The 26,711-nt window shown below is 45.7% G+C and overlaps 1 long non-coding RNA gene across 3 annotated transcripts in view; it reads right to left on the bottom strand.

Moving 5' to 3' along the window:
• The window catches only part of LOC128100470 (uncharacterized), an 81,063-nt gene extending 62,362 nt beyond the window's left edge, over positions 1-18,701 (bottom strand). For all 3 annotated transcript variants that reach the window (XR_008214808.1, XR_008214812.1, XR_008214807.1), the window contains exons 1-3: positions 18,606-18,701; positions 18,002-18,100; positions 17,291-17,335 (exon numbers count right to left, since the gene is read on the bottom strand). This is a non-coding gene — a long non-coding RNA (uncharacterized LOC128100470). The remainder of the gene's footprint in view (positions 1-17,290; positions 17,336-18,001; positions 18,101-18,605) is intronic.
• Positions 18,702-26,711: the final 8,010 nt, after the last annotated feature.

Genomic DNA, 26,711 nt, shown 5'->3' on the forward strand with positions numbered 1-26,711 from the left:
TGGCAGAGTTAACCCATTCCTCTGCTGAGCCTCAGAGGATATGCCTATCCATATGAGATATGGCAGCTCAGAAGGTTCACATTTAGCCAATCTCAAAATCCTATCAGCCTTGGATTGCTCTTCATTTCTCACCACACCGAATAACTGGAAATATGTTAACTCTCTTTATTGTCCTAAATTTAATTCACACTAAAGCCAGTGGTACTGGTACACACCTTTAATGCTAGCACAGAGGAAACTGAGGCAGGGTGAGCGGTGAGAGGACTCACAACCTAGGCTACATAGTGAGTTCCAGGCCACCCATGGCTATGACAGCAAGATGATGTCTCAAGAAAACAGCAACAAAAAAGTGTATACATCAAAAGACTTGAATGTTCCAGCAGCTTTGTGCAAAATAGTCCAGAGCTAGAAACAACTGGGATGTCCATTAACAGAAGACAAGATGGAACAACTGTAGCCCACACAACAGAATAATGCTCCTCAATAAATCAGGCCAATGAAACAGGACACACCAGTGACATGGAAACATAAAAACGACTCTCACAGACAAGAGTTTGAATGGCAGAGGCCAGTGCCCTTGGAAGCACACAGTCGGGTAAAACTGATTTATGTAGACAAGTCAAAACGGTGGTTAACTCCAGACAGGGTGTACAGAAGGGGGAATAGGTGAGCTAGGATATTTTCTTAGCTGACAGAAATTTTCTGCACCTTTTTCAGTCTGGTAGTCACACAGTTGTAAAGAGTTACCAAGACACACACTTCATGTGTTCCTTTTACTGTATATAAATTAAGCTTCTATAAAGAATTTCTAATATTTATTCAATGTCTTTTCATTTAAATGGTATCCTCCTTCCTAAGCCACCAGACTCTCCAAGCCTCCAGCAATATGCTTAAAATAAGGGTTTTTTTTTTTTTCAATATTCTCAGGCTGTTAGATGGGTGCGTGTGTAGATGAATGGATAGATGAAGGATTGATGGATGGATGGATATATGAAGGATGGATAGATGGAAAGTGAGTGGATTAATGTATAATGTAGAGATAAAGAATGGATGAATAGGTAGATAGATAGCTGATGGATGGATGTGTGGGTGGATGATGGATGGATGTGTAGCTTGATGTATGGATGTATGAATGATGGATGGATTTGTAGGTAGATGGTAGATGATGGAGATGGATGGATGCATGGGTAAATGATAAATGATGGATAGCTGTGTGGGAGGATGATGGATAATGGATGGATGGATGTGTGGGAGGATGATAGATGTGTGGGAGGATGGTGAATGATGGATAGATGTGTAGGTGGATGGTGGATGGTGGATGATGGATGATGGATGGATGTGTAGGTGGATGATGAATGATGGATGGATATGTGGGAGGATGGTGGATGATGGATGATGGATGGATGTGTAGGTAGATGATGGATAATTAATGATGGAAGGATGTGTAGGTGGACGGTGGATGATGGATGGATATGTAGGTAGATGATGGATAATTGATGGACAGATGTGTAGGTGGATGATGGACGATGGATGGATGTGTAGGTGGATGATGAATGATGGATGGATATGTGGGAGGATGGTGGATGGTGGACGATGGATGGATGTGTAGGTAGATGATGGATAATTGATGATGGATGGATGTGTAGGTAGATGATGGATGTGTGGGAGGATGATGGGTGATGGGTGGATGGGTGGGAAGATGATGGATGGTGGATGATGGATGGATGTGTGGGAAGATGATGGATAAATGTGTGGGAAGTTGATGGATGGTGAATGATGGATGGATGCGTGGGAAGATGATGGATGATGCATGATTGATGAATTTGTGGAATGGATGGTGTTTGCATCATGCCCTTCAACTTTCAGAAAGTGACCTACAATGCTGAATTGCTCTCACAGAAGATGGCTACATCTGTACCCACTCACCACTCACACTCACCTAGTCCTCCAGGTGTCAACAGCACAGGGCTGGTCAATGACTGGTGTATGATCAGATGAAAGACTTAAGTTCTACATTCAGGAAGAGATAAAACCATAATGTCGGCCCATAATTGTTGACCATTATCTGAGGTACTTGGAAACCATGCTTACCAAACTTAGTGAAGGATAAGAATCCTTGAATAAGTCAAACTTAGGACCAAAGTGACCTGCATTAAGTGTCTTGACAATTGTGACTGGTGCCTAATTGTTTAGATCAAGAATTGGGGTTGGAGGTTGCTGAGGATTGAACTCAGGATTTCACACATGCTAGGCAGGTGCTACACCACTGAGCCACACCCCTAGCTAAGACTAGGGTCAAGATTTTCTTAATGGGTGAGAGGTATGCCAAATTAACTAAGAAGACAGGAGACAAATACAAACTTTTGTAGGTGCATTAGTTACTTTTTTATTGCTATGACAGAACACCATAACCAAGGCAACTTAGAAAGTGTTTACTTAGGGTTTATGGTCTCAGAGGGTTAAAGTCCATGATGGCAGAGCAAAGGCATGGTAGCAGGAACAGCAAGAGCTCACATCTTGATCCATAAGCAGTAGGCAAAGAACATACTGAGAAAGACACAAGTTTTTGAAACCTCAAAGCCCGCCCCCAGTGATGCACTTCAACAAGGCCACAGCCCCTAATGCTTCCCAAACAGTTCTACCAGGAGGGGACCAAGCATCAGAGTATATGAGCCAGTGGGGGACATTCTCATTCAAACCACCACAGTAGACCATTAATAGTTAAGAATCAGTTACATGCTTGGGTCTGTAACTGGGAGTGTTTTGTTTAGACAGATAACATGTCTGAATCCAGATCTGTTTTCTCAGCATTTTATCATATTTCCATCTGTATCCTTTTAACTCTGTATGCATGGGATTTTTCTTCTTAAAGTGAAGAAAAGGGAAGCTGGGGAGATGGCTCAGTGGTTAAGAGCACTGACTGTTCTTCCAAAGGACCAGGGTTCTACTCCCAGCAACCACATGGTAGCTTAGAGCCGTCTGTGACTCCAGTTCCAGAGGACCCAACACCCATGGCAAAACACCAATGCATATAAAATAAAATTTAAGGGGCTAGAGAGATGGCTCAGAGGTTAAGAGCACCAACTGCTCTTCCAGAGGTCCTGAGTTCAATTCCCAGCACCCACATGGTGGCTCACAACCATCTGTAATGAGATCTGGCACCCTCTTCTGTATACATAATAAATAAATAAAAATCTTTTTTAAAAAAGTGAAGAAAAAAACATCCTAAGTATGAAATTTATTTCCAGTTCCTTGAAAGAAAGGGTCCTCAGACCACATGGGTGGGTAGAATGTAAAACAGCAGTATTGTCTTGCTGTAAAGGATGTTATTTTAACCTGCTGAGGTGGAGTTGATACAAACGTCTACACAGGAGAAAGAATATAGGTGAGAAATGTTCTAGTTAAATGTAGGGAAAGCTGCAGTGACATAGGCTGTTGTGGGAATTCACTCAGCCAATGATCTTGGGGTATGTGGCTTGACAGAGGAGTATTTTAATTAGACAGAAAGAGGATCCTTCTGTATGCTGTGAATGTGTGCGTTGCTCTCATTGGTTGATAAATAAAGCTGTTTTGACTATAGCTGGGCGTAATAAGGCTGGACAGGAAAGCCAAATGGAGATACAGGGATAAGAGTGGAGTTGGGGCAGAAGCCAGTCAGCCACTGAGGAAGCAAAATGTATAGAAAATGAGGTAACAAGCCGTGAACCACATGGCAAAGCGCAGATAAGAAAATAAGGGTTAGTTTAAAAGTAAGAGCTAACAAATAATAAGCCTGAGCTACTGACTGAGCATTTATAAGTAATATTCAGCCTCTGAGTGGTTGTTTGGGAACTGACAGGTGGGAGAGAACCATCATGTTATATATGATTACAATAGGCATTGGTCATTTTTAAGATAACAGCCAAGCAAGACCTGTCACTCTTGTCTCTCTATTTGCTGAATCGGTGGTGTTTGAGATAGAACAGGCTGGGCTTTAGCTGATGATGTTCTTCTAAATCTATAGAGCATGGAGCTGCTATAAATTAAACAGCTCCAGAAACTTGACCTTGAGCCTCTGCCTGTGTTCACAAAACCATCTGTATTGGGTACTGTCCTCAGACCGCCCAGAGCCCAAAGTCTGTGGGTACCAAAGGCAAAGTGTTACCCATCCTTCTTGAACAAGGCTGTTGTGTGCATGCCCACAAACACAGAAGCACTTGCTCACTCTTACACATACACCATCCTAGCCCTGCCAACATCCCACAACATGGAACCAGGAGCCCCCACCTTTGACAATTTGGCTTTATTTGAGGTAGTCTCACTGTGAGGCCAAGGCTATCTAGGAACTAGAGACTCTCCTGCCTCAGTCATCACTCCCAACCCCCTCCTCACAAACATAGTGCTGGAATTACAGATGTGGTGACCACACACCTAGTTCTCAATGTGGTTTTGCTCCCCCAAGAGAAGTGAAGTTTGAGTGTTAGGATTGATGGCACTCCCTTGAAAGACATATTGTCACCAAAGGTTCAAAAGGAAGGAAAGGAAGAAAGGGAAAGGCTGAAGGCAGATTCTCAATGGTCAGAAAGGAGAGGAGAGTCAACCAGTCTCCATAGCCTACTTGCTTCCATTTAAGTTTAGATAGTTAAAATGTCTACAGAATGTTTGCTCTCCATGCCCATTCCAGAGAATGCTGGAAAGTGCTAGAAGATCCTGGAAAGTAGGGGTAGCCCCTGTTGACTCCAAAGCTCCATTTTTGAAGGACCGTGAAATTCTTCTCTTGGTCTTTATGGTCTCACTCACTGAACCCTCCACTGTGACCCTGGGTCTATACATCTTATCCACATCTTCATCCTCAGAGCCTGCCACTGAAGACCCAGAAAGTTCGCCAGCACAGGAGGCTACTCACTTCTCTGGAAAAGGTGGCTTACAGACACAATGTCACACACACTGGCTGGTCACAATACCAGGCAGGGTTATCTGGTTGTCCCAACAACCTACAGTTCCTCTATTAGTTATAAATTCAGAAACTGTCTGGAGCCACTTGGTCCAAAACTGAATATAACGTCTCAGAACCACTCTTGAGCAAAGGCACAGAGATGGTGCAGAAGCTGTGAACAAACAGAACCTCATCATCCAACAAATGATGCATACAGTATACTCAGAATCCCTCATTTATGTCTCAGAATCTTCCTCAAAAAATGAGTGCTTTTCCATTTATTTGCATCTGTGAATGATGGCTTTATTTTTTAAGAGAATGAAACACTACTACAGTATAATACAATAAATACCCCCACCTTTGAGAGATGAAAAATCCTAAATTTTAGTCTTCCAGAAACAATTATAAATGGCCCAGACAAACCCAGTATTAAGATCACGGTAGGAAATTATATTCATCTCTTTTCTCACTGCTGTGACAGTTCCTTCTGGCTCCTGGTGTGAGGATATGATAGGTCTCTTCTGGCTCACATGTGAGGATACAGTAGGTCTCTTCTGGCTCACATGTGAGGATTCTTCTGGCTCACATGTGAGGATATAGTCCATCACAGAGGGCGAAATGTGGCAATGGGAGCATGAGGCAGCTGGTCACACATCACCCGAAGCCAAGAACATGAATGCTGGTGCTCAGCTGGCTTTTTCTTTATCTCTAGGCATGTGGGTGGGGGTGTGCACAGGAGTACTCACCCTTGTATGCACATGTGGTAGCCAGAGGTTGGTGTTAGTTAGGTGTGTTCTTTATCACTTTCCACCTTACTTTCTGAGACCGGGTCTCTCGCTAAATCTGTAGCTTGCCATTTCTGCATGAGTGCCTAGCCAGCAAACCCCTGAGGTTTATTGTCTCCACCAGGGCTGGAGTTATAGATGCACACTGCTGTGTCTGATTCCAAGGTACTTAGAATTTGAACTCAGGTTCTCTTTCTTGCACAGCAAACTCTTTACCCACTGAGCCACCTCCTCAGCCCCTCATTTTCACCTTTTTATTCAGTCCAGGACTCCAGCCCACGGGAGGGTGCCACCCACATTCAGAGTGGGTCTTCCCACCTTAGTTCCTCAGTTGATCTCCTCTGAAAAAGCCCTCCCAGACACACTTGAAGGTGTGTCTTCTAGGTGACTCTAAATCTAGTCAAGTTGACACTCACGATTAACCATCACAGAAAGTCTCAGTTCCATATGCTCTCAGCTGACACAGAATTGCAGCTTTCTAGACTAGGTTACAGGCGGTGAGCCTAGGGAAAGTCTTGGTGAAGGTAAGGAGGCAGCTGCAGGGAATGTACTAAAAAGGAGCAGGCACTGCATGTGTGTTTGAAGACATTCACAATGGCCACCTTGGGTCCACAGAACTGAGGTAAATTTCCATAGCCTAGAATGGAGGGAAATGGGGGCACAGATAAAACAAGGTTGTCTGTGGATTGTTGTGGGTGTTTGTTAGTTCATGGGGTTTATTGTATGATGTTCTGGCTTTTCATCTATGCTTGGGATTTCTCTCAATACAGCTAAAAGTGTCATTTAAGGATAAATTGATTTTAGAGTATTCTGCTTTAAAAGGGTAGAAATCATATTATGCATTTTAAAACTATGTCTTTCAAAAGCAATTCAACTAAAATATTAAGGCACTTTAAAAAGATGCTCTAAAAAATGTATTTATCTAAAAATAACTCAGTTCTTGTCAGTAATCGCCTTATATGGAGGAAGGGGAGTTTATGGGGATCTATCTGTCTATGGCTGGCTCTGTATCCCTCCCTCCAGCTCTCTTTCCCTCCTTCCCTCTCTCTCAGCATTTTCCAGGTCCCAAATCTACTCTTTTAGCACTGAGAACCTGTCTCCTGACATGGGCCAGCAGCCATCTCTCAAATGTACAGCTCAAGGCATCTCTACGATCATGAGGAATGAGGATGCTGGGCCTCCTACCCTGTCCTACCTAAGCAGAAATGACCTCTCAGCTGCCCTTGGGCACCTAGAAACAGGATTTCTTTCTGCTGCTGGCTATCTAAGTAGGCTGCTGAGGGTTGGATTTGGGTTTTTAGGCTCAGCACACAGGCCTACTCCTGAACCCTAGAAGGCTTCACCCAAACCCCAATGGAGACCATCAGAGACAAGCAAGTGTCACAGAGCAATGCACTATTGGACCAAAGCCAAGCTGACCAAAGGAGACAGCAGCAATCAGATCTCTGTGGAGGAGAATCATTCCAAAGAAGATTATCCTGTTCTTCACATCACTGACCTCTCAATGTCGTGGGAGCAACAGCCCAGGCTGGGAGAATAATTGTGGTATTTTGAGGTAATATTTGGGAGCAACAAAATCTGAGATGTTTGTGAACACTTAGCTCTCCCAGGTTTCTCTGTAGGTCCTATCAAAGACCACTTCAGGGTCCCTCAGTGATTGTTTGTGAGGAATCAATATATCAAGATATCAATAGTCATTGATAGCTGCTTAAAGTTGTAGTGACCATCTCTCCTCATCACAACCAGCTCATCACTCAAGCCAAAGCTGGGTACCAATCCAGGACCTACCCTCTGCACCCCACTTCCAGTCAGTCCATTTTAACCCTAAATATCTCTCAGCTCTGTCCCTACTCTCCATTTCTACTGCCTACATGCTCATCTACTTCAATGTCAATGAGTCTGTTGACACCTATGAGAAAACTGAAACAAGGCCAAGGCAGGAAAGAAGCCCTGCTCTACCCCAGGTATCGGGTGGCAAAACCTCCCTGCATCCCCTGCATCATAGCATCTGCCTCACTATGACTCAAAAGTGGAGTCGGTCTGGGACCCCAGTCAAGAATCTTGCATCGGGACTATAGAGACAAAATATTGATAGCTAACCAAGTGTGGTGACTCATGCCTATAATCGTAGCACTTTGGAGATGGAGGCAGGATGAGCAGGAGTTGAGGAACAGACTATACTTCATAATGGGTTTGAGGCCAGCCTTGGTTACGTTAGACTTCATCCTCAGTGCCATGTGAAGCTCATTCTAACTTGAGGGAGTCGCAGGAGGCAGTCTTTCATCCTGACCAAAAGCAGGGCTTGCTCATGGTATGTTTCAAAATTGGACTTGGAGTCTTTAGCTAGAATACCCCATCTCCATTCCCCACCCCACAAACTTCACCACATCTAATACCATGAAACCTATTTCTGCAACCTTCTGAGCCTCTGAGAGTCTTCACTCCCCACCGCCACCACTACCATGACTTAAGTACCTGTGGTCACAGAAAGCCTGAGGGGACCATGCCCTACCTCATGTGACACTGGTCATTCTGATCCAGTGGTCTTGGTGCAGATAGGAAGGTATGAACTGGTTCAGAACCTCAAGTCAAACCCAGAGAGTGAGATAAGCCAGGTTTCCACTAGGTGCCATAAACTAATATAAGCCAAAAGTAGAAAGTACCAAGTCCTTAAGGTCACACAGGGGGAAAGCAGAGTGTATGGTAAGGCTCCAAGACCAGGCAGTGGGAGGAGGTGGCAGAGCAACCCCAAGATGAGGAGTTGTTCTCTGAGACTGGCAGATGGACTATGTCTTAGTTGGGATATCTATGTCTTAGTTGGGGTTTCTGTTGCTGTGAAGAGACACCATAACCATGGCACCTCTTATAAAGGAGAACATTTAATCGGAGTGACTTAAAGTTCAGAGGTCTAGTCCATTATCATCATGGTGGGACATGGCGGTGTGAAGGATGAGAATTCTACATCCACAGGCAGTAGGAAGCAAACAGTCTTGCTGGGCGTGGCTTGAGCATATAAAAGACCTCAAAGCCCACCCTCACAGTGACACACTTCCTCCAACAAAGCCACACCTATTCCAACAAGGCCACATCTCCTCATAGTGCCACTTCCTCTGGGGGCCATTTTCTTTCAAACCACCACATACTGATGGCAGTGTAAGTGCAAAGCCATTTGAGGTCACATGAAAGTCCCTACAGAGGTCATCAGTGGGTGCCTCTATGGGTACCAGCACTCACCATACAGAAACACACACACACACACACACACACACACACACACACACACACACACACACGCTAAATGTAACAAAGTAAATATTTTATTAAAAAAAATTTAAAGCCAGAAAAGTTCAAAGGACTTCCCCAAGTTTTTATCTACCGGACAACAGACTAGAACTAGATGGCCTATCTTCATCAGGAACTGCCTAGAGCTTCCCTGGCATCGTATTCTCTTTCCAACTTCCGAGAGAGACCTCATCTTTGCTGCACATGGATTGTCTGTGGATGAAATATAAATATGGATCCAACTAGCACAACACCGCTAAAAATGTAAAAAGTATAGGAAAATTATTTGTCAACTTCTAAGTAATCGTCACTTGTCATCATACTGTCCAAGAAGATTTCTGAAAATGTCTTCCTATGATTTCTGTGGTATATAATACATACAGATAAAGTCCTAAAGCTTTATGTCAGCCTTAGCCACATGAATTACCAGAACCTTCCTACCTAATGAAATACTTTTTAAAATGAAACTATTCTCTTGGAATGGGAGTGTAGCTCAATGGCCCAGTACTTTTCTAGTAACCATGAGGCCCTGGGTTCAGCCCTCCTCTCCAAAACTTAAGAAATGATTCTCTTAGCAGTGGTGTTTAAGTAAATAATAATAATAATAGTAATAATAATAATAATAATAAATAAACAGAGACAGAGCAGCGAGGAAATGGAGTGTTTCTGTTTCTTCATCTGGACTGACCTTGGGACCTGTTTGGCTAATGGAGCATTAACAATAAGTGTGACATAAGAAGAGGAGATAGGGCTTGCCCTCTTCCTGTACAAGGAACCATATAGGAATAGTCACAGCTAGCCGCCTGGACGATACATGACTGTGGGGAAGAAGTAAGGCATCTAGGCCACCAGCCTGCCAACCACTAGCCCATGTGAGTGAGACCATGCTAGACTACTCACAAGGCACAAGCTGCCCACAGGTGACGTCAAGCCCAGCCAAGGATGTTCAAGCCACCTCATATCGGGAAAATGACTGCTATGCTGGGCTACAGTCACAAGCCAACATGTTTTAGGATGTTGTGCACCAAAAGCCGGCAAATTCTTTCTATAGCACTGCAGATACCTTCATATTAGTGAAGTCTAACGATGTTAGAAGTGACTTTCACTGTGCTGGGGGAAAGGGAGGAAGTACTGTTGAGTAGACATGTTTTCTTCCACACCAGTCTCAGAGACTCATTAGTTTTCATTTTCTTGCAGATAATCACCATTTGACTGTGGGTGAACCCTCCATGGATGTGTCAGAAGTTCTTGATCAATACAAGAACTAATCGGTGCACTGAGAATCCCAAATCCAAGAAGAAAATAGCAGGAATTGGGCTAGATGGTTTCCAGGGCTTGCTCACTTAGCCTTCCCCAACTCTGTTCATTGTTGGCTAGGCCTGTCACTGAGCAATATGGGATTTGTTCTTCTTAAGATTCAAGCTCCAGACAAGTTTCCTTGCCAAGCAGTTGCTGCCCTTCTCGTCTGCTAAGAACCACAACCACCACTTTCTCAAGCCCCGGTTGGTCCTTCAGGCCTGTATCTATTTGGTAAATTGCTTATATATTCAAATATTGCTATTCTACAAGTGAAATTCCCATTGTGGTTGACGAGGGTCCCAACCACCTCTCCGGTTAATTTGCCACCACTGTCTCCTTTGTTCACCCTGGCCTCCTAATGCTCATTATACACATCCAATACCCTTGGTCCTCACAGCCTTCACACTGGCTTGGATGTTCTGCTCCACATGGTCTCTCAACCGCCAAGCTAAGTCTGGGCTTGTTTGCATGCTGGTAGCTCAGCCTGTTTCAGAGGGAAAGAAAGGAAGCACGTGACATCTAGGCTCAGAACTGGTGCTTGGTTACGGCTGCCACATTCCACCAACCATAGTCTGTCAGAAGACCAGCCTACATCAAGAGATAGAGAAACAAACCTTAACTCTTCAGAGCAGAGGCTGCAGAGTTACAGAACAGCAAGGTGTGATCTCAGAAAGGAAAGAAACTGGGGTCGCATTTGCAATCAACTATATCAGCATAGACCCAGAAAGATGCCTTTGGGAAGTCTCCCTGGGGTTGTAGATACCCAACTTCCTTTATATAATTTTCTTTACATATTTCTTTATATATCTCTCTTTGGGATTTTGAATTTATCAAACAACATATAAAAAACAATGAATAAGTTTTAACTAAAAAAATGTAATCCTGCTTTTACAATTATGTTTTAATGTCTAACAAGGAAGAGGATGAAAACCTTTAGCTGAATAAAATATGAGACAACCAGACTTGGTAGCACATACCTGTAATCTCAGCGTTTTGAAGGCCAGCACAGGAGGGTGATGAGTTCCAAGCCAGCCTGGCTTACAAAAAGACAATCCTTTCTCAAAAATGTAAGATGAAGCCAGACGCAATGAGACACACCCATGATCTCAGTATTTGGGAGGTAGAGGCAGGAAGGTCAGGAGTTCAAAGTTTCAAGCAAAGTCAAGGCCACCCTGAATTATGTGAGACTCCATTTCAAAACACCAAAAAGAGAAAAGAATTAAGGAAGGAAGGAAGGGAGAAAGGAAGGAAGGGAGGAAAGAAAGGGAAGGGAAGGAAGGGGAAGGGAGATGGGAGGGAGGGAAACAGGAGGCTATGAGGTCCCTGTACCTGGTGAATAATCAATCACATGTCAGCTGAGTCCACATATGCAGCAGTCACATTTGTTAACTTCCTTATATTTTGGTTCTTTGAAGAATTCTCTCTGAGAGGGTCCTACACCTTACCTGGGCAACACAATAGAGCTGACCCTACTGACTGGTGGTACCCCTCCCCAACAGGTAAACTGACCCCAAGAATGTGAGTGTGTGGGATCTGGCCCCGCCCCTCGTCTACCATATGGTGGTGTGGGCAGGGGAGAGATGCCCTCCCCCCATCCCCTGCCCTGAGGTCATAAGAGCGGGAGAGCTGTCCCTTCCCCTCACCAGCTGCAGCACTCAGGAGAGTGGCCCCTGCAGCTCGCTTGGGCAACACAGTAGAGCTGGCCCTGATGGCCCAGGTGTCGGAGAGCCAACCCTGAGGGCATGAAAGCAGGAGAACTGGCCCCGCCCCTTGCTCACTGCTGCAAGGGGTGAACTAGCCAGGACAATGCTGGAGAGCTCACCCTGGTGGTGAGGATGGGAGAGAGCTGGCGGGTTGACCAACCCTACGACTAACCAGGCCCAGAACCAGGGTTATAAGTTGGCCCACTCCAACATCCATCCCATCTATGAGCTGCTGGAGCAGAAGAAGGGGCCAATCCTGCAGACCCAAAGTGGTAGGATCTCCACGACACAGGGCAACGACAGGACATCCAAGAGGATTCCCAGTGAGGGCCCAGCATCAGTAATGTAGTAGAAACCATTGGCCTCAAACCAGACCAATGACTCTTTACAATGAACACTTATATGTAAAGCTATATGGACAAAAAGGTTTACTGCATAACTCAGTGTGTCATACTACAGCTTCCATGATGAGATTTTTCCTTTTTTCCTCATTTTTTTTTCTTTTTTTCTTTAAATTTTATTTTGTTTTACTGGAGGTGGGGGGAGCTTTGCAAGGGCAGAGGGTGGATACAAAGAGACAGGAAATGAATGGGGTCAAGTTGCATCATGTGAAAGACACAAAGAATAAATAAAAAGAAAGTTTAAAAACAAAACATAATTCTGTGTGTCCTTAGAGTTTGAAGTGGCTGGCATCATCCCAAAGGGTAGGTGCAATACAAGGACATCCACACAGACTCTGCAGCCACACCTATATGGATTTCACTGCTATTCGCATCCTTTCCTATCTGCACACTCCGTGGCAACCATTCCTCCTATCTAGGTCATGATTTTCTCCTCTGTAAATGCACATACAGTATGTCCGGTAAAGATAAGAGAAAACACGCAGAACAGCTTGAGAAGCATTCTAGCGTGAAAGAGATGCCACAAATGCTAAGTATTGTTTTAGAAGAAAAACTTGTGTTCTCCTTCCATAAACCATTTCCCACAGTTCTTTAAAAATAAACTCTTCACGAGCTGGAGATGACTCGTCAGTTAAGAGCACTGGCTACTGCTCTGCAGAGAATCCATGTTCAATCCCCAGCACCTATTTGGCAGGTCATAACAGTCTGCAACACCAGTCCCAAGGGATCTGATGTTCTCTTCTGGCCTTCTCAGGTACTGCATGCAAGTGGTGCACAGACATACACACAGACAAAACACCCACAGACATGAGATCTTAAAAATAAATAAATAAATAAACCCTTCAGGCCAGGTAACTGACTAACAATCCCACAGGGAGCCCCACTTAGCTGACCCTTGAAAGGCCATGAGAACCTTTGTATTGCTTATAATTCTCAAAGCTCAGTTCTACAGAGGGTAAACAGTGCTAGTCACTCACTGTCACTCACAAAGCAAAGCCTAGCTCCTTGAATACACCATCAGAGAATACTAGGCAGTGTGTGTGTGTGTGTGTGTGTGTGTGTGTGTGTGTGTGTGTGTGTGTGTGTCCTCCAGGAAGCCAGAGGCTTCAGCCAGTCCAAAGAGTACAGTTTAGAGGAAATTAGACTCTAATTCAGAATTTAGATGGATAATAGAAGAATGAGGTGATGTTATAGGCTCAGGGGATGCTCCTGCAAACCCCAAAGAAATGAAGCTCCAGTCTAGAAGAGGCCTTCTGGGATTTGGACCGATAACGGGGGTGGATCAAGTGGATTATCAAGGCTTTAACTGGGCTGATTGCGTCCTTTCAGGCTTAATCACAAAGGCACTTCACTGGAAGGAAAGGGCTCCATCCTGGTGAGGAATTAGAGACAGGAAGCTGACGGCTTCCAGAGGGTGGGGCCCAACCCGGCCTGGGAGGCTAAGATGCTGGGCAGCTGCTGCGTGTGACTGGACAGCTAAAGATGGAAGATAGGTGCTTTCCAAAACAAACTGCAACTCGTGCTCACTCACACATACAGATTTACTACCCAAACACTGTCTGGGAAGCAAACTTCATGTCCAACAAAGAAAGACTGTTTTAGACCAAGGATTTACAGCGAGTAAGAAACAACAGACACCATTCTTTGAGTCGGAGTAGCCCAGGAACTGAGAAAGGATCACGACTTCATTCTTTGCTGGCACCAATCAGAGTTTTATGAAAGTGGGCTTCTGGGGCTGGCACATCCATCAGGAATGAAGAAGCTCTGCAGACTTCCTGCCAGTCTCTTCCTCTGGCCAACCTGTCCCTCATTCTCCCCAAAATCTTACCTCTTCCTCCATCCACAACCCCCAGGCTTAAAGGCTAACCCTGGACAATGATCTTCCTGATCCAGAGGCAGATCATAAATATTATAGACTTCACAAGCTAAGAGGTCTCCTATGCTAACCCCCAATTCTACTGCAGCCCATGGGCAATATGTAAATTAATAAGAATAGCTGTTTCAATAAAACTTTATTTATGAATACCAAATGTGAGTTTCATATAGCTTTTACATGTTATAAAATATTATTCTTTCGATTTTTTTTCCCAACCATTCAAAACTGTAAAGCCCATTCTTAGTTCCTGTGCCACATAAAACCAGGTTGGCAGGCAGGATTTATCCCAGCAGCTACAGTTTGCCAAGTCTTCATCTAGCCAATGCATAATATTCTGAGACATGAATATCCAGTATTGGGACTGCAATACCAACTTCCACCAAGGCAAGCTGCATGTTAGAGCATCAAGGACCCATTTCATTCCAAAACTGGCCAAAATGCAAAGAACAACTGACCATCATCTCCAACTGACACATCTGCAAACAGCCTCCACACCTGAGGCTCAGGGAACATTATGAAGAGGGGAAGAAAGATCGTAAGAGCACGATGTCTTTTGTGGACACGGCGGAGAAGCACCCACGAAATCTTAACAACATCATCACCTAAACAAGACCTGCACAATGACAATACAAGCTGGTGTGCCACTGTGGACGTGATAAAGCCTGTGACCAAATGCAACTTGGGAAGAAAGGGGTTTGTCTTATCTTACGACTTACCGTCCTTCATGAAGGAAAAGCAGAGCAAGAACTCAAGGCGGGAACCTGAAGTAGAAGCCTTGGAGGAATGCTACTTACTGGCTTGCTCCCCCTGGCTTGCTCAGCCTGCTTTCTTATGAACCCTAGAACCACCTGCCCAGGGTTGGCGCCACCCACAGTGGGCTTGACCCTCCATGTCAATCATTAATAAAGCAAATGCCACACAGACTTGCCTACCAGACAATCCGATGGAGACATTTTCTCAATTGAGATTCTTTCTTCCCAAGTGACCCTAGCTTGTATCAAGTTGACAGAAAACAAGCCAGCACAGCCCCACCCCTAGATAAAGAGCCTTGGGCAATTAATGGCTGCTAAGAGGAGAATCAGTCTTTTCCAGGGAAAAGCCCCTTGTTAGGTTCTCCAGTCCAAGTGGTCAGCCCTAAACACATACCCATATGAACAACATTAAATAAACTTAGCAGGGTGTATTTATATACACAATATAATTAAAGTAATCATAATAATAAAAGGACCAAGTCTTCACCTAGTGTATAATATTCTGAGAAATGAATAGCCAATATTGAGGTTGAAATACCAACATTCCCCAGATTGGTAACACTAATAATTTGAAAAGATGAATTTGCAAGAGAGTTGGGGTGGGGGACACAAGAGGAGTTGGAGGAGGGATGAGGGGAAAGTGGATCTAAACTCATGTATGAAATTCTCAAACAAAATAATAAAATACATATATTAAAATCATTATTTTTCCCCAGTTGCTAGCTTTAAGCAGCTTCCTACAGCTCTGTACCATGCTGTATGCTGGAAATAGGCCAAACATCCAGAAAAGACCTGGTCCCTTGTACTTCTAGAACTGATGGTTGGCAGAGAGGACTCTGATGGAGCTGTAGGAGGACCATTCTGAGCAGGAAAAGAAACTGTGTCAAAAAGACACGGAATCAAGAACACTGAGTCCACAGCGGGTCTTTGACACACTCCAAAGCCAAGCCAGGCCCAACAAGGCCCTACTGTACCACATAATTCCCACCTGACTCCAGAATGCCCTGAGAAAGCCCTCTCCTCCTAGCCTGCCATTGGTGAGGCCACAGCTTGAACTGTGTGTGGGTTAGAAAGAACCATTTTCTGTTCCGGTGTTCAGGATGCAGTGCAGGGGTGAGGTTGCAGAGCAATGGAAACAAATACAAGCTACTAACACTCGAATCACAGAGCTGAGATGGGGACGAACATCTGTTTGAAGGCAAATCTACCGATCATAACCCAGAACTTTGCATCTTTTGGGCAACAAGACTCGTTTACATGCAGCCTCTGAAAATTGTGTTGTTCTGTCTCCCCGGCCTGTGAAGGGCGCAGAACGCAATCTGTACTTGCTTATTTTGTAGCTAAGCAACTGTCAGATTCTATATCTACTAATAAGAAAGGGTATAATTATACCCTGATACTTTAATTAGCAGCAGATGCCTGTGTTTGTGAAGAAAATGTAAGATTTTAGAGGCCCGGAAGCCCAATTATATGCAAACTTCAGGTGCCTGGTATCAGGCCTCTAACTCTTCCAGTAGGTCAGCAGAGATGGAAGGAGTGACTGCAGCCTTTGCCCGCCTTGGCCCCGTGAGGAGGAATGGGGGGCTAATTTGCATGGGATTTTCATACCATTGCCTATCAGTGTGTGCCTGTGTTTTCCTGCACTGTTCCAGAAAACATGGTAACATCTTTACTTACATAATTCACCATTTCTTTCTAGCTACAAAACCCTGACAGAAGAGCAAAAACCCAGAACGTGGCGAATTGGGGCAGCCCACTATAAATTATGACTGGGTTGTATTTGGACAGCACCTTCCTGAAAGTGTTTTTGAGCTTTTCTGTGACAGAGGTATATTTCCTCAGGCGGAAGTGGGGGGGGGGGGTGTCGGTCGGGGAAGAACTTTAAAAAACTTTAACTAGTTTGGTTTTCTCTCTCAGAATGCAAGGCAAGTTACTATAATAAAATACAAACTTTCTTCTTGAAGTCTAAAAGTACTTGTCTTGTGTTGAGACCTTTGGGGAAGGACAAAAGTGATCAAATGTGTCCTTGGAGTCCCCACATTCCTGCTTATTCATCTTCACCTGGTGCGTGCAAGATCCCCATAGGGACTTAAAACAGCATCAGAACTTTTTAAAGGCTCAGGAGAGGCTGAGGTTGTAGCCCAGCTGGAAGAGTGCCCACCTAGCATGCATCGGAGTTCCATCCCTGGACTATATCAACAGGATGTCAAGGCCACCCACACCTGTAACCCCAGCACAGAGGAGGCAGAGACGAGAGAATCAGAAAGTCAAGGTTACCTTCAGCTACACAGCATGTTGAGGCCAGTCCGGGCTACAGGAAACCTTTCTCAATAAAACCAAATAATTTTGAAAATTAAAAAGGTAGAAGGGAAAGAAAGGAAGGAAAGGGGAAGAGGGTTTAAGAGAGAGGGGAGAGAAAGAAGAAAGGATGGGGGAGAGAAAGGGAGGGGGAGGGAGGGGTGGAGGGGGAGGAAGGGGGAGGAGCAACACACTGATCCTTGCACTTCACATTCCTTGTAGCCTCAAGTCTCTGCACAGCACCTGGTGGGAGCCTGCTCACCTCGGCTTTGCTAAATGACCACACTGGATCTCTCTGGGCCTTCAGTAAGAGCTAGCTAAGACATGCTCACACCCCATCCTCCAACCCACAACCCTCCTGCTTATAGGCCTTCAGACTTCTGCAGCATCAGCAATATAGCCAAGCTAAATTAAAGACAGATAGTCACTTGGGAGAAAAAAAAATCAGATCAAAACTTAAATGCTGAAGTCTCTAAAAACAGTGTCCCTACCCATCTGCCACAACCTCAGGTTATTTCAGACAGTACTGCCATCAAAATAGGCAGGAAATAGCTGTTTTTAAAATGGGTTCCCAAATAAATTCTCAAACTCTTATCTCCACTGGCCAAATAGAGCTGATTGGACCAAGCACTGTTAGATAAAGAGGCCAGGTTTGGTGGGCTGGAAAGATGGTGTAGCAATTAAGAGTACCTGAGTTTGATTCCCAGCATCCACATGGCAGCTCCCATTCATCTGTAACTCCAGTTCCAAGGGCCCTCTTCTGGCCTCCATGGGTACTGCATGTGGGCACTACACACACAGGCAGGCAATCCGTCCACACACATAAAATAAAAATAAATTTTTTGAAGTAGAGAGACCAGGTATTATAAGATGACACCACAATTCTGGGGTTGATGAATCTTTCCTTTGCCTTTTGTTAGAAGTCAAGTCCCTCCAGTCCATAGGCGGACTCCAGCCCCTCTAACATGGCTGTCACTGGGTGCCCACGGAGAATGAAGAATGGAGACTCTTAGGAACCAAAGAAAACCTGTGTATTCTTTTCACAGTCTGGTGAGGCTAACGGGTGGACATGGGAGGCAACTACATGCTGAAAACTCTCCCGCTAGTCTCTCAGGGGCAAAAGGCCCCAGTTATCAACATCTGAGAGGTGTGCAGGCACAGCCCAAGGGCCTGGTGCATGGTGGGAAAAGATTTTCTCACTCGTGCAGCCTGGCTCTGATTAACCAGCACTGCAGACTATCCGCTGCCTCCTCCAGCCTCCGGGAGCAGAACCAAGTGGATCGAGAATTCTTACCCACACTTAATTCTCTGCAGCTTCACCGTTCCCAGCTGTTGACACCTCTCCAGCAAAAAGAAGGAAGGAAGGAAGGAAGGAAGGAAGGAAGGAAGGAAGGAAGGGAGGGAGGGAGGGAGGGAGGGAGGGAGGGAGGGAGGGAGGGAGGAAGAGAAGGGAAGAGGAAGGAAGGAAGGGAGGAAGGGAGGGAGGGAGGAAGGAAGGAAGGAAGGAAGGAAGGAAGGAAGGAAGGAAGGAAAGAAGGGAGGGAGGGAGGGAGGGAGGGAGGGAGGAGGAAGGGAAGGGAAGGGAAGGGAAGGGAAGGGAAGGGAAGGGAAGGGAAGGGAAGAGGAAGGAAGGAAGGAAGGAAGGAAGGAAGGAAGGAAGGAAGGAAGGAAGGAAGGAAAAGAAGAAGCCAAAATTACAAATGCCTAATCTCTCATTCCACATAAACATCCTTCCAAGACTTGCTGGACTTGCTGGTGATATCTCAGTTGCTTTCATATCATCCCAACCATCTCTTCATGACCCAACTGTGCTCAGCTGCCTCCCACCCACCTGCTCCACACCCTAGACAGCAGCAGCACCCACTGCCTAGCAAACTTTCTTCTGATGTCCATCCACTGCCATCTAGCGTTCACACACTGTCACATCCACTGACTCCAGGAGTTGCTAAAAGCATTTCTGTGAGCTACTTTAAGTATTCGTTGCCCTGGGAATAAATACCAGGGATAGGTTTGGCTCTGTCCATCCTTGCAGAGAAAATTCCATTTCTGACCCTGAGGACATACTAGCATGGAGCATTTTGCTGTGTCATCTGTCCCCGACACCTCACAGCTAGCATCCTCAAGCCTTTCCTTTCGGAAGGACTCCTCTATAGAAGCTCTTGGATTTTTAGATGCATTCCGACCACAAAAAGATCTTGTTAAAATGCACAGTCTACAGCTCAGTGGTAGAAGTCTTGCCTAGCCTGCATGAGGCCCAAGATTTGATTCCCCAACACAGAAGAAGGAAAGAAGGAAGGATGGAAAGAAGGAAGGAAGGAGGGAGGGAGGGAGGAAGAAAGAAAGAAGGAAGGAGTCAAAATGCACATTCTGAGCTGGTAAAGTGTTTGCCTTGAAGCATAAGGAGCTGCGTTTGGGTCCCAGAACCATCATTTTAAAGGCCAGGCATAGTGGTGCACGCTTAGCCTATCCTATGTGAAGAGGACGACAGGCAGATAGATCCCTGGGGCTCCCTGAGCAGCCAGCCTAGCCTACTTGGCAAGGTCTCAGTCAGGAAGAGACCCTGTCTCAAAACTACATGGTGAATGGAACCTGAGGAATGACACCTAAGTGTGTCCTGTGACCTTTGAATGTGTGCACACACATGCACCCTCAGAGATACATGAGCAAAAAATAATTAAAGTGCAGATTCTGATGCAGCCATTGGGGTTGCCAGGGTCTGCATCTATAACAAGCTGAGATCCTGTTTGAACAAAGAGCGAGAAGCACAGCTACAGATTCAGGAACCTGGGTCCAGACGCCAACCAACACAGGGTTCTGCATACTCCATGGGACAAGCCCATCACAGCCTGCTGGAAGCAGCAAGCTACGTCCCAGCAGTTTAAGGGCAGATGGAAAGCTTGAGCTTGGAGGTTGTCATCTGATTGCTACTTACAGTGTGACCTTGAGGAAGACGCTGAATCCCTCAGAGCCTCTTTTTCTCCTCTGTAAAATGTGGACAATCACGTGACCCACTGAAACAGAATGCATAGGACAGCCCTGTGGGTAGCACTGAGTTGTCACCTTTGAATCATAGGAAAGCACCAAATCCCCCATTGCTCTGCTCCTGACTGTGGATTCATCCTGTAGGATGATGGATAATAGAAGATGGGTGTTTCTGAGCCCGAAGAGCAGACTCTCGTGCAAAAGAAGCCAGGAGGTAGAGAGAAGAGATTGTGAGAAGCAGACAGGCAGGCATGCTGCCTCTCTGCTTTCAGCTGCTACACTGGAAGCCTAGTGTAAAGCTAGTCAGCCCTGGCCCTGGGAGCTTTGCTCCCTCAGGTAGCATCTCTTTCAGGATAGGTGGGTAATGGGCAATCCTATCCAGTTTCTAATTTGCTGACAGTGTAAGGAACTTGGAGAACAGAAATCATTTCATCTATTCTATTCTGACTACTTGTGATGGCTATTCTTGGTTGTCAACTTGACTATATCTGGACTGAACTATAATCCAGAAATGAAGGGCACACTTGTGATCCAGATCTTGAGGCAAGAAGACAACATGCCTTTGGTCAAGACCTGGAGGCTGGAGAGCACACCTTTCATCCGGGCCACACCTTCTGCTGGAAGCCTATACAAGGACAGTGGAAGAAGGAATGGTTCATTCCTCCTCATCTGCTTGCCCTGGCCTTGTCAATATGGCCATTCCTTCTCTGGCATTGGAGCCTACTTCTTCAGAAGACCAGCTGAGATACCATGCCTCGTGGGGCTATGCAGCGACTAGATTATTGGACTTTATCTTCACAACTAGCCACTATTGGACTGCAGCCTGTACATCATTCCAATAAACTATAGATAGATAAATAGATAGATAGATAGATAGATAGATAGATAGATAGATGTAGATATATAGATACAGATTCATTCCATAAGTTCTGTGACTCTAGAGAGAACCCTGACTAATACACTACAGTGTTAAATTTCCCATCTCAGTAGTGTAAATAGCTCGGTGTCTGAGACCTTAGACTCACTTATGATCTTCTAGGCTCCAAAGGGTTTGGGTAGCCCCCATCACTCTGGCTCTGCTATCAGCAACACACACAGTTTGTCACCTAGGCTCTGACTGGCTCCACCTGACACCCACCACTGTCTTTAGTGGTCACCCCACCAGCTTGCATCTCTAATATGCTGGGGTCTCCACTGCAGCTGGGGCTGTAGCTTCACCAGCGGCCTCCTGGCCTCTCTATGGGAGCACCATCCCTGCCACATGGTGCCAAGCCTCGGCTGCTATATACATAACTCCTTCATACCTTCGAAACCAGTACCATGTCTGCGACTCTTACACATTACCAAGCTTGGCCACCAAGTTGAGAGGTAGCCTAAGCCTCTTCTCTAGACCACAGCTTCTGTATGATGACCTGAGTGAATAATTCCCAAAAGACTTCATTTCAATGGTGCTGGTCTCTCTTTAATCACAGCTGATCATGTTATCAGTCCAAGCTGGCCAAAAATCACAGATTATTTATGTATGTGAGTGCTCTATTTGCATGTATGCCTGTGTGACAGAAGAGGGCACCAGATCCCATTATACATGGTTGTGAGCTACCATATGGTTGCTGGGAATTGAACTGGGGATCTCTGGAAATACAGCCAGCACTCTGAACCACTGAGCCATCTCTCCAGCCCAAATCACAGATTCTTCGTTCAAAATATCACATGAATAGCCCCAACACTCAGACTTCCCTCTGAAACTTCACAAGCCAGGCCGACATCATTTTCACTGCTCTCAGTATTAACTTACAAGTTCCCACGGCAACTCATTGAGCTCTGAGCACTCAGTGGGTTCCCTAGCCCAAAGCTACAAGATCATCCACTTCCTTCTCGCTACATAGTCCAAAATCTAAAAGCAACATGGCCAGGTCCATCACAGCAACACCCCACTCACTCTGTTAATAGTTTCTTTCTGTTCTCCTTACTTTCTGCTGCTGTGATAAAACACTGACCAAAACCAACCTATGGGGGTGGTAATTTCCCATCACTGAGGGAAATCAAGGCAGGAACCTGGAAGAAGGACGCTGCCTACTGGCTTGGTCCCCATTGCTTGCTCAGCCTACTTTCTTATAGAACCTAAGACTACCTGCTTAGGGATGGCACCGCCCACAGTGGGCTGGGCCCTCCCACATCAAACATTAATCACGAAAATGCCCCACAGGCATGCACACAGGCCAATCCAGTGGAGGCAATTCTTCAAGTGAGGTTCCTACTTCCCAACTAATTCTGCTTTATGTCAAAGTAACAAAAACTAACCAGTACAGGGGTGTTACTTCTCTGAGGCAGCAATGATGGGCAGTCAATCTTCAGGCCCTACCAAGCTCCTCCTAGCTACAATCATCTTTTATTCCTTCCTGCCCACAGACATCTCAATTTATCCTCTGTCACAAAGGAGAATGATTGCAAGGTCCTACCCTCTTTTTCATGAGGAGAAAAAGAAAAATAATATTGTTTTCCTGCTCGGAGCTTTGTCAGAAATGCCTAGAAGGCAAAATTAAACCTGAGATCAATCAAAATCTTGAGCGAAGAGATGAGCCAGACCTCAGGGCTCAGGCTCCACAGACCCCTGCCAGCCACAGGGAGTCCAGCCCTGGCAGGTGACCTAGCCCTAGGGAAGAGTGCTGCTGCCTTCCTGTCCCAGGACTTGCCTTCTGGTGATGCTGTCTTTACCCCATCCGGGTTTCAGCTACATACTCCTGGCCCTCCCTCACCATCTGTCCTCCAGAATGACATCAACGCAGAGGACTAAGGACCCTGAACTGTGAGTGTGGCCTTTCTAATACTCTAAGGATGGTCTCTGTGACCCTCCAAACCTAGCGGTTAGCAGCTCAATGTTGTGTCTTTCCCCCGTCATAAGGACTGAGTTGGGTTGATTGAGGATTTTCTTTTTTGTCCTTTTAAATTGTAAGTAGCTGCAACCCAAAATGTCACAAATACAAAAATAACATCTCTTGACACTCTGAATCTTAAAAACACTTCTTGGGATGAGGTCTATGTTCTGTCTCTCCACATCCACTTGGCTAGTGCCTCTGTGTACGTGTGCAAGTGCACGTGCCCACTTGTGTGTGTGTGTGTGTGTGTGTGTGTGTGTCTTTGTCTCTGTCTTTGTCTGCCTCTGTCTCTACTTCTCTTTCTTTGTCTCTCTGTCTCTTTCTCTGTCTCTGTCTCTCTGTCTCTGCCTCTCTCTCTGTCTCTTTCTCTCTCTCTCCTTTTCCATATCTGGTTGATAAGAATCACTGCTTTTCATCCTTCCCTATTTTTGCAGGCTTCATGGTCTCCGTGGTACTTTTCCCATCTCTGCCTCCCTCTTGCCCCCTCAGACCTGCCCACCAGAGCTTCCTCCCCAGCCCCAGCTCAGGCACAGCCATTGGCCAGAGACTGTGAGTCTACCTGTACGTAGGACCCAGTTGCCCTGCACCTCAGAAGCCTTCACTTCTGCTTTCAGACCTGCTTTGTTGTTCTCTGGGCAGAAGTTCCCTGGGGCAGTGCATGGAGTTGAGACTTAGGGGAGTGAGGGCCTAGGCTCACTCCCAGTACCGTGGGCTACCACCATGATGATGGGGCCAGAGGACTGACTACCTCATCTAGGCAGTGGGAGCCATGGCAAGAGCAGTATGGCAAGGTGGCTGGGGACCAAGGAGGGGACTGATGGTGAAGGACACATCAAAGGACACCACTGAACAGATGATAACTCCAGTTTTCTTTCTCAGAACACCTGGCCTTGGTGTCCACTCTCCGTCCCTGCCAGTCTTTCCCAAGGCAGCCAAACAGGAAAGCTGCCCTCACATAAAGAATTGGGGCTTTGGTAAAACACACAGAGGTTCAGTGCTGGCCTCTGAGCAGACATGCCTGTATCCAGTGTTGAGTCTCCCAGGGCCTCTGTGTCCTCACTCATCAAATAAGGTATAACTAGCTCACAGTGTTCCTCACAAGTTCACAGGAGACGATGGTCTTTACAGACATGGAAGGCGCCACTGTCTCTTGGTTTCTCTTCAAAACTTCTTCCCACCAAGGGTGATGGCACACACCTTTAATCCTAGCACTTGAGGGACAGAGGTGGGCAGATCCCTGTGAGTTCAAGGCCAACCTAGTCTACATAGTGATACTCTGACTCAAAAAAAAAAAAATCTTCTTCCTATGACCTCTACTGTCTTCTCTATAGGAAAATTTGGACAATTTCTCCTAAGAAAGCTCTTTCATTCAGTCAGTCCACTCACAAGAGTTTTCTGAGCACCTACACTGTAGCTAGTCCCTTGTCAGGCACTGGGTTTAAAATCAAATGGGACAGTCCCTGCTATCTAGGGGATCACAAGCCAGCAGGAGAGACAGGTAGGATAGGCGGCCTCAGAAACATAGAGGAAGGGGGACGGGAGCCATCAGATTAGTGAGGACAGCCCACACCCTCTTTGGAGCCATGGTCCCATTCAAGGTGCCTCCCTCTCTGGGCCTTCAGAGGACAGCTCACATGAAAAGACAGGGACTGGGAGCTGTCGGTATCTAAGGCTTGTAAGTCTCCCGTGCCCTGTTCCACAAAATCCTGTTGTCAAGAAAATGTGAAGATTGTGGGATGGGGAGGTGACTTTGCTAGTGAAGTGCTTTATTGCCTTACAATCATGGGGTCCCCCAGAATCCATACTCTAAAAGGGGGTGGTAGGAGGCAGAATAGCACACGCTTAAAATCTTGTTGCTGGGGAGACTGAGACAGGTGGATCCCTAGGACTGGCTGGCAAGTGAGCCTAGCCTTTTTGGCAAGTTCCAGGCCTGTGAGGAATTTGCATCAAACAAGATAAAGAGTGCTTCAAGTTTCCCTATGACTTCCGTATGAACATGCACACACATGCACCCACCCACACACACACACACTCACACACACACACACACACACACACACACACACACACACACACACGTACACATGCATGCACCTCACCACTCACTGTAAGAGGACCTTGCCCATCACTCATAACCAGGCAGCCTGCCGTCTGCCCCTGCACCCCTCTCTTTGGTCAAGGCTGAGAGGTGCTGCAGGGGTCTTCAGGATGAACTGGAATGAATTGAAGTCTCATGCTAGCATGGCACACAGCTGCCGGAGTTAATAAGGAAGCTACAGCAGCTTCGGGAGGCAGTTCAGGACTTTGAGCTATTTATAGACACTTCAATATGCACAAGCGTTGCTTTACACTTTCCATTAACCCCTCCGAGGTTTGAACCGGCAGATTAATTTCCCGGTTCTCTGAGGAATACTGGCCTTTATTAACCCCATTAGGACATTTTCTTCAGGGGTTCAATTCTCTGTATATGGGGAAGAAAAAAAACCTCAACATCTTCATAGGCCTGTTCAATTTACCTTGTGCTTCTTAAGTTATAAAAATAATAATGATTTTTAAACTCCAAATCATAAAAATTCCACTTTTCATAGCAAATAAAACTCATGGCTGGGGCATGCAATTAAAAGAAATGTTTCACAAGCCATGCATAAGCATGATGCCTTATACACTTGCAAAAATGGTAGCATAAATGGCTTTGTATTTGCTTACACTGGAAAAAAAAGAGAAGACTTAGCACATGAGTTGAGCTCAAGTCCCATGTCTGCCACCACTGACTTTGGGCACAACTTTCCACTTCTCAGGCTGAGGTTGCCTTTGACATAAAAGAAGAGAGGAGAATTCAGTTGAAGAAAGTCTGAATGGCTTTCAAATATTTGAGCATGAAAATTCTCCAAGTGATGGTTCAGAGGGGCTGGCCATGTGGCTTGGTTGGTAGAGTGCTCACCTAGCATGCATGGAGTCCTAGGTTCAATTCCCTGAACTGCAGAAGCCAGATGTAGTGGTACATACCCATAATTCGAGCACTCAGGAGGTAAGAGTGGGAAGATCAGAAATTCAAGCTTATTCTCATCTGTGTTGCAAGTTCAAGACCAGCCTGGGCTGTATGTGACCATGTACCAAATGCTTAAAAATGAAATTGCAAATCAGTTCCATTATATAAAGTAACAAATGCTCCAGCAGGCCAGGGCTTCTGAGTTCCACCCAGTGTTCCCTCTTCTCCCCGTGTTGGGTCCTTCAGGATACTCCATGGAACTCTGAGGGATCCCCGGAACATAGCTTGAAGCTTCTTGTTGAGTAAGTTTTAAATCTTTCATAGCCCCAAGCTTTGTATTCTTGTTGCCAAGTTCTTGTTTCGATCAACCCACCCAGCACCTTAGGGAGTCCTGCTGTCCTAAGTAGTTCTAAACCTATACGAGAAGAAGCCTTCCTAACAACTCAGAACCATCACCTCCCTTAGGGTTACCACATGTGACATGGTTCTGCCACCTCAGAGCACAAAGGTGTTCGGTAAGAGACACGCAACAGAGGTGGCCCCACTGGACAGG

This window comes from Peromyscus californicus, unplaced genomic scaffold (genome assembly GCF_007827085.1).
Source record: "Peromyscus californicus insignis strain IS unplaced genomic scaffold, ASM782708v3 Scaffold_11__1_contigs__length_118956290, whole genome shotgun sequence".
NCBI classification, from domain to species: domain Eukaryota; kingdom Metazoa; phylum Chordata; class Mammalia; order Rodentia; family Cricetidae; genus Peromyscus; species Peromyscus californicus.